This window comes from Sardina pilchardus, chromosome 17 (genome assembly GCF_963854185.1).
Source record: "Sardina pilchardus chromosome 17, fSarPil1.1, whole genome shotgun sequence".
NCBI classification, from domain to species: Eukaryota; Metazoa; Chordata; class Actinopteri; order Clupeiformes; family Clupeidae; genus Sardina; species Sardina pilchardus.
Genome location: NC_085010.1, coordinates 791,336 through 803,343, shown reverse-complemented (window position 1 = coordinate 803,343; position 12,008 = coordinate 791,336). Strand labels below are relative to the sequence as shown.

The following is a 12,008-nucleotide window of genomic DNA, read 5'->3' as shown; positions in this document are numbered from 1 at the left end:
GCTTTGTTTTCTATGTCCCTTTAGTTTTCACCGTTTTGTACAATTCCCGGTCTCGCTGTGTTCATTCGCCCAAGAGCTGCAAAGTCATTTTTTCAACACTGCCTGAGTATGGATAATAGCCTACAGTCTGCATGGCTGTCGACATCCCAGATATTGTGGTGTTTTCCTGAACAACTGTAGGTTACTCGTTTCAGGATGTCCGAGTAGAGCGAGTGACCAAAGTTCCTGTTTTTATGCACAGCGAATTGATATTTGAAAAGCTAATATCAGCGTGCTTCATGAAGTTTTGCTTGACAGCAGTTGCTACTACATAGCCTATGTTGTCGTATTAGATGCAGCATTCGATTGACGTGTGTCTACTATTACGTATAAGGCCTATATAAACCGTGCGCTAAGGAGAAGCGCTCATTCACGTCTCCGTCGCCGGAGGGAGCGCCACGCTTTCCGTCGTTAGTGTACATTTGTGGACATGTATGGATCATTGGCTGCCAGTGACTCTAGCACACCAGTAGAGAACTGCAGTTGGAGCAGTTGTTTTTACTTTCTCCGTGGCGAAGTTGAAGCAAAGCGGATCCATGAAACAACCCTCTTCACAACACATGACCTGAAGGCGCAATCCTAACTGGCCAGAGACCCAACTCGGAGCGTCTGCATCCCGACCGGTATGTGTACGTTGTTTTCATTGAGAGGCTACGTTTCTAAAACGAAGCTTATATTTCATGAATTGTAAATTAGGGCTGTTCTCTCCAATGAAACATCCCCTGTGTTTTCGCTCCGCTTAAAAAAAGGATTTTTTTTTTTTTTTTTTATATCCCATCAAATACTTAGTGGTTTTATATTCTCATGCATGGCCAGACACTGATTTCTCTCCTTAGCTTTGAGTATCATCTTTGTTTGAAAAGCTGAGCTTTTTTTTTTTTTTTACTCCAGTGACGTTTTCTAATTTACTTGTGGTAGTTTCAAATGGTGTACACCAAGTGGTTTTTGCCATGCTATGTCACCATTACAATTTCTTTAGCTTCTAAACAAATCTGTGAGCGTTTTAATCAGAGATAAAGCTGCCCTATGTGTGTTGAACTGTGAGTAAAGTATATGCACTTGCCTAACCAAACTCTTCTGTCAGTACCCTTCGTTTTTAGGATAAAGAAGGAACAGTTATTGGAAATGTTACCAAGTTTTAAATGCCATTTGTTGTATTCTTCACTTTCAAAGTTGAACTCCACGCGGAAAATGCGCCCTTGTTTTCATGAACACATACTGTAGCGTACCTCACCTTTCACAACACACGCGTCTCCAACCCGGGTTGGGGAGCTTTAAGTAGGTTACTTTGGCCGGTTGCTTTCGCTTACGGCCATACCACGCTGAACACGCCCGATCTCGTCCGATCTCGGAAGCTAAGCAGCGTCGGGCCTGGTTAGTACTTGGATGGGAGACCGCCTGGGAATACCAGGTGCCGTAAGCTTTTCTCTCCATCAGCCAGTGCAACTTTTTTTTTTTCAGGCTGTCTGTCTGTGCGTGCCTGCTCCCTAGTACGTAGATGTTCCAACCCCTTTGAATATTTGCTTCCTCCGTTTGAAAGCTAAATAAATAAATAAATAAATAAATAAATAAATAACTAAATGCATAGGTAGGAATTATAGGCTAAGCCAGCAACAGGTCGAACAAAATTGCACGAGTTGACTGTCAACAGTTGGCGGATTGGGGGAGTTTTAGTGCTTGTTTTCATCTGGAATGTTTAGCTTATTTTTTGGGGGTGACAGCTTTGTTTTCTATGTCCCTTTAGTTTTCACCGTTTTGTACAATTCCCGGTCTCGCTGTGTTCATTCGCCCAAGAGCTGCAAAGTCATTTTTTCAACACTGCCTGAGTATGGATAATAGCCTACAGTCTGCATGGCTGTCGACATCCCAGATATTGTGGTGTTTTCCTGAACAACTGTAGGTTACTCGTTTCAGGATGTCCGAGTAGAGCGAGTGACCAAAGTTCCTGTTTTTACGCACAGCGAATTGATATTTGAAAAGCTAATATCAGCGTGCTTCATGAAGTTTTGCTTGACAGCAGTTGCTACTACATAGCCTATGTTGTCGTATTAGATGCAGCATTCGATTGACGTGTGTCTACTATTACGTATAAGGCCTATATAAACCGTGCGCTAAGGAGAAGCGCTCATTCACGTCTCCGTCGCCGGAGGGAGCGCCACGCTTTCCGTCGTTAGTGTACATTTGTGGACATGTATGGATCATTGGCTGCCAGTGACTCTAGCACACCAGTAGAGAACTGCAGTTGGAGCAGTTGTTTTTACTTTCTCCGTGGCGAAGTTGAAGCAAAGCGGATCCATGAAACAACCCTCTTCACAACACATGACCTGAAGGCGCAATCCTAACTGGCCAGAGACCCAACTCGGAGCGTCTGCATCCCGACCGGTATGTGTACGTTGTTTTCATTGAGAGGCTACGTTTCTAAAACGAAGCTTATATTTCATGAATTGTAAATTAGGGTTGTTCTCTCCAATGAAACATCCCCTGTGTTTTCGCTCCGCTTAAAAAAAGGATTTTTTATTTTATTTTTTATATCCCATCAAATACTTAGTGGTTTTATATTCTCATGCATGGCCAGACACTGATTTCTCTCCTTAGCTTTGAGTATCATCTTTGTTTGAAAAGCTGAGCTTTTTTTTTTTTTTTACTCCAGTGACGTTTTCTAATTTACTTGTGGTAGTTTCAAATGGTGTACACCAAGTGGTTTTTGCCATGCTATGTCACCATTACAATTTCTTTAGCTTCTAAACAAATCTGTGAGCGTTTTAATCAGAGATAAAGCTGCCCTATGTGTGTTGAACTGTGAGTAAAGTATATGCACTTGCCTAACCAAACTCTTCTGTCAGTACCCTTCGTTTTTAGGATAAAGAAGGAACAGTTATTGGAAATGTTACCAAGTTTTAAATGCCATTTGTTGTATTCTTCACTTTCAAAGTTGAACTCCACGCGGAAAATGCGCCCTTGTTTTCATGAACACATACTGTAGCGTACCTCACCTTTCACAACACACGCGTCTCCAACCCGGGTTGGGGAGCTTTAAGTAGGTTACTTTGGCCGGTTGCTTTCGCTTACGGCCATACCACGCTGAACACGCCCGATCTCGTCCGATCTCGGAAGCTAAGCAGCGTCGGGCCTGGTTAGTACTTGGATGGGAGACCGCCTGGGAATACCAGGTGCCGTAAGCTTTTCTCTCCATCAGCCAGTGCAACTTTTTTTTTTTCAGGCTGTCTGTCTGTGCGTGCCTGCTCCCTAGTACGTAGATGTTCCAACCCCTTTGAATATTTGCTTCCTCCGTTTGAAAGCTAAATAAATAAATAAATAAATAAATAAATAAATAACTAAATGCATAGGTAGGAATTATAGGCTAAGCCAGCAACAGGTCGAACAAAATTGCACGAGTTGACTGTCAACAGTTGGCGGATTGGGGGAGTTTTAGTGCTTGTTTTCATCTGGAATGTTTAGCTTATTTTTTGGGGGTGACAGCTTTGTTTTCTATGTCCCTTTAGTTTTCACCGTTTTGTACAATTCCCGGTCTCGCTGTGTTCATTCGCCCAAGAGCTGCAAAGTCATTTTTTCAACACTGCCTGAGTATGGATAATAGCCTACAGTCTGCATGGCTGTCGACATCCCAGATATTGTGGTGTTTTCCTGAACAACTGTAGGTTACTCGTTTCAGGATGTCCGAGTAGAGCGAGTGACCAAAGTTCCTGTTTTTACGCACAGCGAATTGATATTTGAAAAGCTAATATCAGCGTGCTTCATGAAGTTTTGCTTGACAGCAGTTGCTACTACATAGCCTATGTTGTCGTATTAGATGCAGCATTCGATTGACGTGTGTCTACTATTACGTATAAGGCCTATATAAACCGTGCGCTAAGGAGAAGCGCTCATTCACGTCTCCGTCGCCGGAGGGAGCGCCACGCTTTCCGTCGTTAGTGTACATTTGTGGACATGTATGGATCATTGGCTGCCAGTGACTCTAGCACACCAGTAGAGAACTGCAGTTGGAGCAGTTGTTTTTACTTTCTCCGTGGCGAAGTTGAAGCAAAGCGGATCCATGAAACAACCCTCTTCACAACACATGACCTGAAGGCGCAATCCTAACTGGCCAGAGACCCAACTCGGAGCGTCTGCATCCCGACCGGTATGTGTACGTTGTTTTCATTGAGAGGCTACGTTTCTAAAACGAAGCTTATATTTCATGAATTGTAAATTAGGGTTGTTCTCTCCAATGAAACATCCCCTGTGTTTTCGCTCCGCTTAAAAAAAGGATTTTTTATTTTATTTTTTATATCCCATCAAATACTTAGTGGTTTTATATTCTCATGCATGGCCAGACACTGATTTCTCTCCTTAGCTTTGAGTATCATCTTTGTTTGAAAAGCTGAGCTTTTTTTTTTTTTTTTACTCCAGTGACGTTTTCTAATTTACTTGTGGTAGTTTCAAATGGTGTACACCAAGTGGTTTTTGCCATGCTATGTCACCATTACAATTTCTTTAGCTTCTAAACAAATCTGTGAGCGTTTTAATCAGAGATAAAGCTGCCCTATGTGTGTTGAACTGTGAGTAAAGTATATGCACTTGCCTAACCAAACTCTTCTGTCAGTACCCTTCGTTTTTAGGATAAAGAAGGAACAGTTATTGGAAATGTTACCAAGTTTTAAATGCCATTTGTTGTATTCTTCACTTTCAAAGTTGAACTCCACGCGGAAAATGCGCCCTTGTTTTCATGAACACATACTGTAGCGTACCTCACCTTTCACAACACACGCGTCTCCAACCCGGGTTGGGGAGCTTTAAGTAGGTTACTTTGGCCGGTTGCTTTCGCTTACGGCCATACCACGCTGAACACGCCCGATCTCGTCCGATCTCGGAAGCTAAGCAGCGTCGGGCCTGGTTAGTACTTGGATGGGAGACCGCCTGGGAATACCAGGTGCCGTAAGCTTTTCTCTCCATCAGCCAGTGCAACTTTTTTTTTTTCAGGCTGTCTGTCTGTGCGTGCCTGCTCCCTAGTACGTAGATGTTCCAACCCCTTTGAATATTTGCTTCCTCCGTTTGAAAGCAAAATAAATAAATAAATAAATAAATAAATAACTAAATGCATAGGTAGGAAATATAGGCTAAGCCAGCAACAGGTCGAACAAAATTGCACGAGTTGACTGTCAACAGTTGGCGGATTGGGGGAGTTTTAGTGCTTGTTTTCATCTGGAATGTTTAGCTTATTTTTTGGGGGTGACAGCTTTGTTTTCTATGTCCCTTTAGTTTTCACCGTTTTGTACAATTCCCGGTCTCGCTGTGTTCATTCGCCCAAGAGCTGCAAAGTCATTTTTTCAACACTGCCTGAGTATGGATAATAGCCTACAGTCTGCATGGCTGTCGACATCCCAGATATTGTGGTGTTTTCCTGAACAACTGTAGGTTACTCGTTTCAGGATGTCCGAGTAGAGCGAGTGACCAAAGTTCCTGTTTTTATGCACAGCGAATTGATATTTGAAAAGCTAATATCAGCGTGCTTCATGAAGTTTTGCTTGACAGCAGTTGCTACTACATAGCCTATGTTGTCGTATTAGATGCAGCATTCGATTGACGTGTGTCTACTATTACGTATAAGGCCTATATAAACCGTGCGCTAAGGAGAAGCGCTCATTCACGTCTCCGTCGCCGGAGGGAGCGCCACGCTTTCCGTCGTTAGTGTACATTTGTGGACATGTATGGATCATTGGCTGCCAGTGACTCTAGCACACCAGTAGAGAACTGCAGTTGGAGCAGTTGTTTTTACTTTCTCCGTGGCGAAGTTGAAGCAAAGCGGATCCATGAAACAACCCTCTTCACAACACATGACCTGAAGGCGCAATCCTAACTGGCCAGAGACCCAACTCGGAGCGTCTGCATCCCGACCGGTATGTGTACGTTGTTTTCATTGAGAGGCTACGTTTCTAAAACGAAGCTTATATTTCATGAATTGTAAATTAGGGCTGTTCTCTCCAATGAAACATCCCCTGTGTTTTCGCTCCGCTTAAAAAAAGGATTTTTTTTTTTTTTTTTTATATCCCATCAAATACTTAGTGGTTTTATATTCTCATGCATGGCCAGACACTGATTTCTCTCCTTAGCTTTGAGTATCATCTTTGTTTGAAAAGCTGAGCTTTTTTTTTTTTTTTACTCCAGTGACGTTTTCTAATTTACTTGTGGTAGTTTCAAATGGTGTACACCAAGTGGTTTTTGCCATGCTATGTCACCATTACAATTTCTTTAGCTTCTAAACAAATCTGTGAGCGTTTTAATCAGAGATAAAGCTGCCCTATGTGTGTTGAACTGTGAGTAAAGTATATGCACTTGCCTAACCAAACTCTTCTGTCAGTACCCTTCGTTTTTAGGATAAAGAAGGAACAGTTATTGGAAATGTTACCAAGTTTTAAATGCCATTTGTTGTATTCTTCACTTTCAAAGTTGAACTCCACGCGGAAAATGCGCCCTTGTTTTCATGAACACATACTGTAGCGTACCTCACCTTTCACAACACACGCGTCTCCAACCCGGGTTGGGGAGCTTTAAGTAGGTTACTTTGGCCGGTTGCTTTCGCTTACGGCCATACCACGCTGAACACGCCCGATCTCGTCCGATCTCGGAAGCTAAGCAGCGTCGGGCCTGGTTAGTACTTGGATGGGAGACCGCCTGGGAATACCAGGTGCCGTAAGCTTTTCTCTCCATCAGCCAGTGCAACTTTTTTTTTTTCAGGCTGTCTGTCTGTGCGTGCCTGCTCCCTAGTACGTAGATGTTCCAACCCCTTTGAATATTTGCTTCCTCCGTTTGAAAGCTAAATAAATAAATAAATAAATAAATAAATAAATAACTAAATGCATAGGTAGGAATTATAGGCTAAGCCAGCAACAGGTCGAACAAAATTGCACGAGTTGACTGTCAACAGTTGGCGGATTGGGGGAGTTTTAGTGCTTGTTTTCATCTGGAATGTTTAGCTTATTTTTTGGGGGTGACAGCTTTGTTTTCTATGTCCCTTTAGTTTTCACCGTTTTGTACAATTCCCGGTCTCGCTGTGTTCATTCGCCCAAGAGCTGCAAAGTCATTTTTTCAACACTGCCTGAGTATGGATAATAGCCTACAGTCTGCATGGCTGTCGACATCCCAGATATTGTGGTGTTTTCCTGAACAACTGTAGGTTACTCGTTTCAGGATGTCCGAGTAGAGCGAGTGACCAAAGTTCCTGTTTTTACGCACAGCGAATTGATATTTGAAAAGCTAATATCAGCGTGCTTCATGAAGTTTTGCTTGACAGCAGTTGCTACTACATAGCCTATGTTGTCGTATTAGATGCAGCATTCGATTGACGTGTGTCTACTATTACGTATAAGGCCTATATAAACCGTGCGCTAAGGAGAAGCGCTCATTCACGTCTCCGTCGCCGGAGGGAGCGCCACGCTTTCCGTCGTTAGTGTACATTTGTGGACATGTATGGATCATTGGCTGCCAGTGACTCTAGCACACCAGTAGAGAACTGCAGTTGGAGCAGTTGTTTTTACTTTCTCCGTGGCGAAGTTGAAGCAAAGCGGATCCATGAAACAACCCTCTTCACAACACATGACCTGAAGGCGCAATCCTAACTGGCCAGAGACCCAACTCGGAGCGTCTGCATCCCGACCGGTATGTGTACGTTGTTTTCATTGAGAGGCTACGTTTCTAAAACGAAGCTTATATTTCATGAATTGTAAATTAGGGTTGTTCTCTCCAATGAAACATCCCCTGTGTTTTCGCTCCGCTTAAAAAAAGGATTTTTTATTTTATTTTTTATATCCCATCAAATACTTAGTGGTTTTATATTCTCATGCATGGCCAGACACTGATTTCTCTCCTTAGCTTTGAGTATCATCTTTGTTTGAAAAGCTGAGCTTTTTTTTTTTTTTTACTCCAGTGACGTTTTCTAATTTACTTGTGGTAGTTTCAAATGGTGTACACCAAGTGGTTTTTGCCATGCTATGTCACCATTACAATTTCTTTAGCTTCTAAACAAATCTGTGAGCGTTTTAATCAGAGATAAAGCTGCCCTATGTGTGTTGAACTGTGAGTAAAGTATATGCACTTGCCTAACCAAACTCTTCTGTCAGTACCCTTCGTTTTTAGGATAAAGAAGGAACAGTTATTGGAAATGTTACCAAGTTTTAAATGCCATTTGTTGTATTCTTCACTTTCAAAGTTGAACTCCACGCGGAAAATGCGCCCTTGTTTTCATGAACACATACTGTAGCGTACCTCACCTTTCACAACACACGCGTCTCCAACCCGGGTTGGGGAGCTTTAAGTAGGTTACTTTGGCCGGTTGCTTTCGCTTACGGCCATACCACGCTGAACACGCCCGATCTCGTCCGATCTCGGAAGCTAAGCAGCGTCGGGCCTGGTTAGTACTTGGATGGGAGACCGCCTGGGAATACCAGGTGCCGTAAGCTTTTCTCTCCATCAGCCAGTGCAACTTTTTTTTTTTCAGGCTGTCTGTCTGTGCGTGCCTGCTCCCTAGTACGTAGATGTTCCAACCCCTTTGAATATTTGCTTCCTCCGTTTGAAAGCTAAATAAATAAATAAATAAATAAATAAATAACTAAATGCATAGGTAGGAAATATAGGCTAAGCCAGCAACAGGTCGAACAAAATTGCACGAGTTGACTGTCAACAGTTGGCGGATTGGGGGAGTTTTAGTGCTTGTTTTCATCTGGAATGTTTAGCTTATTTTTTGGGGGTGACAGCTTTGTTTTCTATGTCCCTTTAGTTTTCACCGTTTTGTACAATTCCCGGTCTCGCTGTGTTCATTCGCCCAAGAGCTGCAAAGTCATTTTTTCAACACTGCCTGAGTATGGATAATAGCCTACAGTCTGCATGGCTGTCGACATCCCAGATATTGTGGTGTTTTCCTGAACAACTGTAGGTTACTCGTTTCAGGATGTCCGAGTAGAGCGAGTGACCAAAGTTCCTGTTTTTATGCACAGCGAATTGATATTTGAAAAGCTAATATCAGCGTGCTTCATGAAGTTTTGCTTGACAGCAGTTGCTACTACATAGCCTATGTTGTCGTATTAGATGCAGCATTCGATTGACGTGTGTCTACTATTACGTATAAGGCCTATATAAACCGTGCGCTAAGGAGAAGCGCTCATTCACGTCTCCGTCGCCGGAGGGAGCGCCACGCTTTCCGTCGTTAGTGTACATTTGTGGACATGTATGGATCATTGGCTGCCAGTGACTCTAGCACACCAGTAGAGAACTGCAGTTGGAGCAGTTGTTTTTACTTTCTCCGTGGCGAAGTTGAAGCAAAGCGGATCCATGAAACAACCCTCTTCACAACACATGACCTGAAGGCGCAATCCTAACTGGCCAGAGACCCAACTCGGAGCGTCTGCATCCCGACCGGTATGTGTACGTTGTTTTCATTGAGAGGCTACGTTTCTAAAACGAAGCTTATATTTCATGAATTGTAAATTAGGGTTGTTCTCTCCAATGAAACATCCCCTGTGTTTTCGCTCCGCTTAAAAAAAGGATTTTTTATTTTATTTTTTATATCCCATCAAATACTTAGTGGTTTTATATTCTCATGCATGGCCAGACACTGATTTCTCTCCTTAGCTTTGAGTATCATCTTTGTTTGAAAAGCTGAGCTTTTTTTTTTTTTTTTACTCCAGTGACGTTTTCTAATTTACTTGTGGTAGTTTCAAATGGTGTACACCAAGTGGTTTTTGCCATGCTATGTCACCATTACAATTTCTTTAGCTTCTAAACAAATCTGTGAGCGTTTTAATCAGAGATAAAGCTGCCCTATGTGTGTTGAACTGTGAGTAAAGTATATGCACTTGCCTAACCAAACTCTTCTGTCAGTACCCTTCGTTTTTAGGATAAAGAAGGAACAGTTATTGGAAATGTTACCAAGTTTTAAATGCCATTTGTTGTATTCTTCACTTTCAAAGTTGAACTCCACGCGGAAAATGCGCCCTTGTTTTCATGAACACATACTGTAGCGTACCTCACCTTTCACAACACACGCGTCTCCAACCCGGGTTGGGGAGCTTTAAGTAGGTTACTTTGGCCGGTTGCTTTCGCTTACGGCCATACCACGCTGAACACGCCCGATCTCGTCCGATCTCGGAAGCTAAGCAGCGTCGGGCCTGGTTAGTACTTGGATGGGAGACCGCCTGGGAATACCAGGTGCCGTAAGCTTTTCTCTCCATCAGCCAGTGCAACTTTTTTTTTTTCAGGCTGTCTGTCTGTGCGTGCCTGCTCCCTAGTACGTAGATGTTCCAACCCCTTTGAATATTTGCTTCCTCCGTTTGAAAGCAAAATAAATAAATAAATAAATAAATAAATAACTAAATGCATAGGTAGGAAATATAGGCTAAGCCAGCAACAGGTCGAACAAAATTGCACGAGTTGACTGTCAACAGTTGGCGGATTGGGGGAGTTTTAGTGCTTGTTTTCATCTGGAATGTTTAGCTTATTTTTTGGGGGTGACAGCTTTGTTTTCTATGTCCCTTTAGTTTTCACCGTTTTGTACAATTCCCGGTCTCGCTGTGTTCATTCGCCCAAGAGCTGCAAAGTCATTTTTTCAACACTGCCTGAGTATGGATAATAGCCTACAGTCTGCATGGCTGTCGACATCCCAGATATTGTGGTGTTTTCCTGAACAACTGTAGGTTACTCGTTTCAGGATGTCCGAGTAGAGCGAGTGACCAAAGTTCCTGTTTTTATGCACAGCGAATTGATATTTGAAAAGCTAATATCAGCGTGCTTCATGAAGTTTTGCTTGACAGCAGTTGCTACTACATAGCCTATGTTGTCGTATTAGATGCAGCATTCGATTGACGTGTGTCTACTATTACGTATAAGGCCTATATAAACCGTGCGCTAAGGAGAAGCGCTCATTCACGTCTCCGTCGCCGGAGGGAGCGCCACGCTTTCCGTCGTTAGTGTACATTTGTGGACATGTATGGATCATTGGCTGCCAGTGACTCTAGCACACCAGTAGAGAACTGCAGTTGGAGCAGTTGTTTTTACTTTCTCCGTGGCGAAGTTGAAGCAAAGCGGATCCATGAAACAACCCTCTTCACAACACATGACCTGAAGGCGCAATCCTAACTGGCCAGAGACCCAACTCGGAGCGTCTGCATCCCGACCGGTATGTGTACGTTGTTTTCATTGAGAGGCTACGTTTCTAAAACGAAGCTTATATTTCATGAATTGTAAATTAGGGTTGTTCTCTCCAATGAAACATCCCCTGTGTTTTCGCTCCGCTTAAAAAAAGGATTTTTTATTTTATTTTTTATATCCCATCAAATACTTAGTGGTTTTATATTCTCATGCATGGCCAGACACTGATTTCTCTCCTTAGCTTTGAGTATCATCTTTGTTTGAAAAGCTGAGCTTTTTTTTTTTTTTTACTCCAGTGACGTTTTCTAATTTACTTGTGGTAGTTTCAAATGGTGTACACCAAGTGGTTTTTGCCATGCTATGTCACCATTACAATTTCTTTAGCTTCTAAACAAATCTGTGAGCGTTTTAATCAGAGATAAAGCTGCCCTATGTGTGTTGAACTGTGAGTAAAGTATATGCACTTGCCTAACCAAACTCTTCTGTCAGTACCCTTCGTTTTTAGGATAAAGAAGGAACAGTTATTGGAAATGTTACCAAGTTTTAAATGCCATTTGTTGTATTCTTCACTTTCAAAGTTGAACTCCACGCGGAAAATGCGCCCTTGTTTTCATGAACACATACTGTAGCGTACCTCACCTTTCACAACACACGCGTCTCCAACCCGGGTTGGGGAGCTTTAAGTAGGTTACTTTGGCCGGTTGCTTTCGCTTACGGCCATACCACGCTGAACACGCCCGATCTCGTCCGATCTCGGAAGCTAAGCAGCGTCGGGCCTGGTTAGTACTTGGATGGGAGACCGCCTGGGAATACCAGGTGCCGTAAGCTTT

General features: G+C 42.8%; 7 non-coding genes across 7 annotated transcripts; all 7 read left to right on the top strand.

Annotated features, from left to right (window-relative positions):
- The first annotated feature begins 1,343 nt into the window (after positions 1-1,343).
- On the top strand, positions 1,344-1,462 carry LOC134063124 (5S ribosomal RNA). The gene has a single exon (XR_009935897.1). It is a non-coding gene; the product is annotated as a 5S ribosomal RNA (ribosomal RNA).
- Positions 1,463-3,102: 1,640 nt separating this feature from the next.
- On the top strand, positions 3,103-3,221 carry LOC134063123 (5S ribosomal RNA). Its single transcript, XR_009935896.1, has one exon. It is a non-coding gene; the product is annotated as a 5S ribosomal RNA (ribosomal RNA).
- Positions 3,222-4,862: 1,641 nt separating this feature from the next.
- Positions 4,863-4,981, top strand: LOC134063122 (5S ribosomal RNA). Its single transcript, XR_009935895.1, has one exon. It is a non-coding gene; the product is annotated as a 5S ribosomal RNA (ribosomal RNA).
- Positions 4,982-6,617: 1,636 nt separating this feature from the next.
- On the top strand, positions 6,618-6,736 carry LOC134063121 (5S ribosomal RNA). Its single transcript, XR_009935894.1, has one exon. It is a non-coding gene; the product is annotated as a 5S ribosomal RNA (ribosomal RNA).
- Positions 6,737-8,376: 1,640 nt separating this feature from the next.
- Positions 8,377-8,495, top strand: LOC134063120 (5S ribosomal RNA). Its single transcript, XR_009935892.1, has one exon. It is a non-coding gene; the product is annotated as a 5S ribosomal RNA (ribosomal RNA).
- Positions 8,496-10,132: 1,637 nt separating this feature from the next.
- Positions 10,133-10,251, top strand: LOC134063119 (5S ribosomal RNA). The gene has a single exon (XR_009935891.1). It is a non-coding gene; the product is annotated as a 5S ribosomal RNA (ribosomal RNA).
- A 1,636-nt stretch (positions 10,252-11,887) lies between these two features.
- LOC134063117 (5S ribosomal RNA) lies at positions 11,888-12,006 on the top strand. Its single transcript, XR_009935889.1, has one exon. It is a non-coding gene; the product is annotated as a 5S ribosomal RNA (ribosomal RNA).
- The last annotated feature ends 2 nt before the right edge of the window (positions 12,007-12,008 follow it).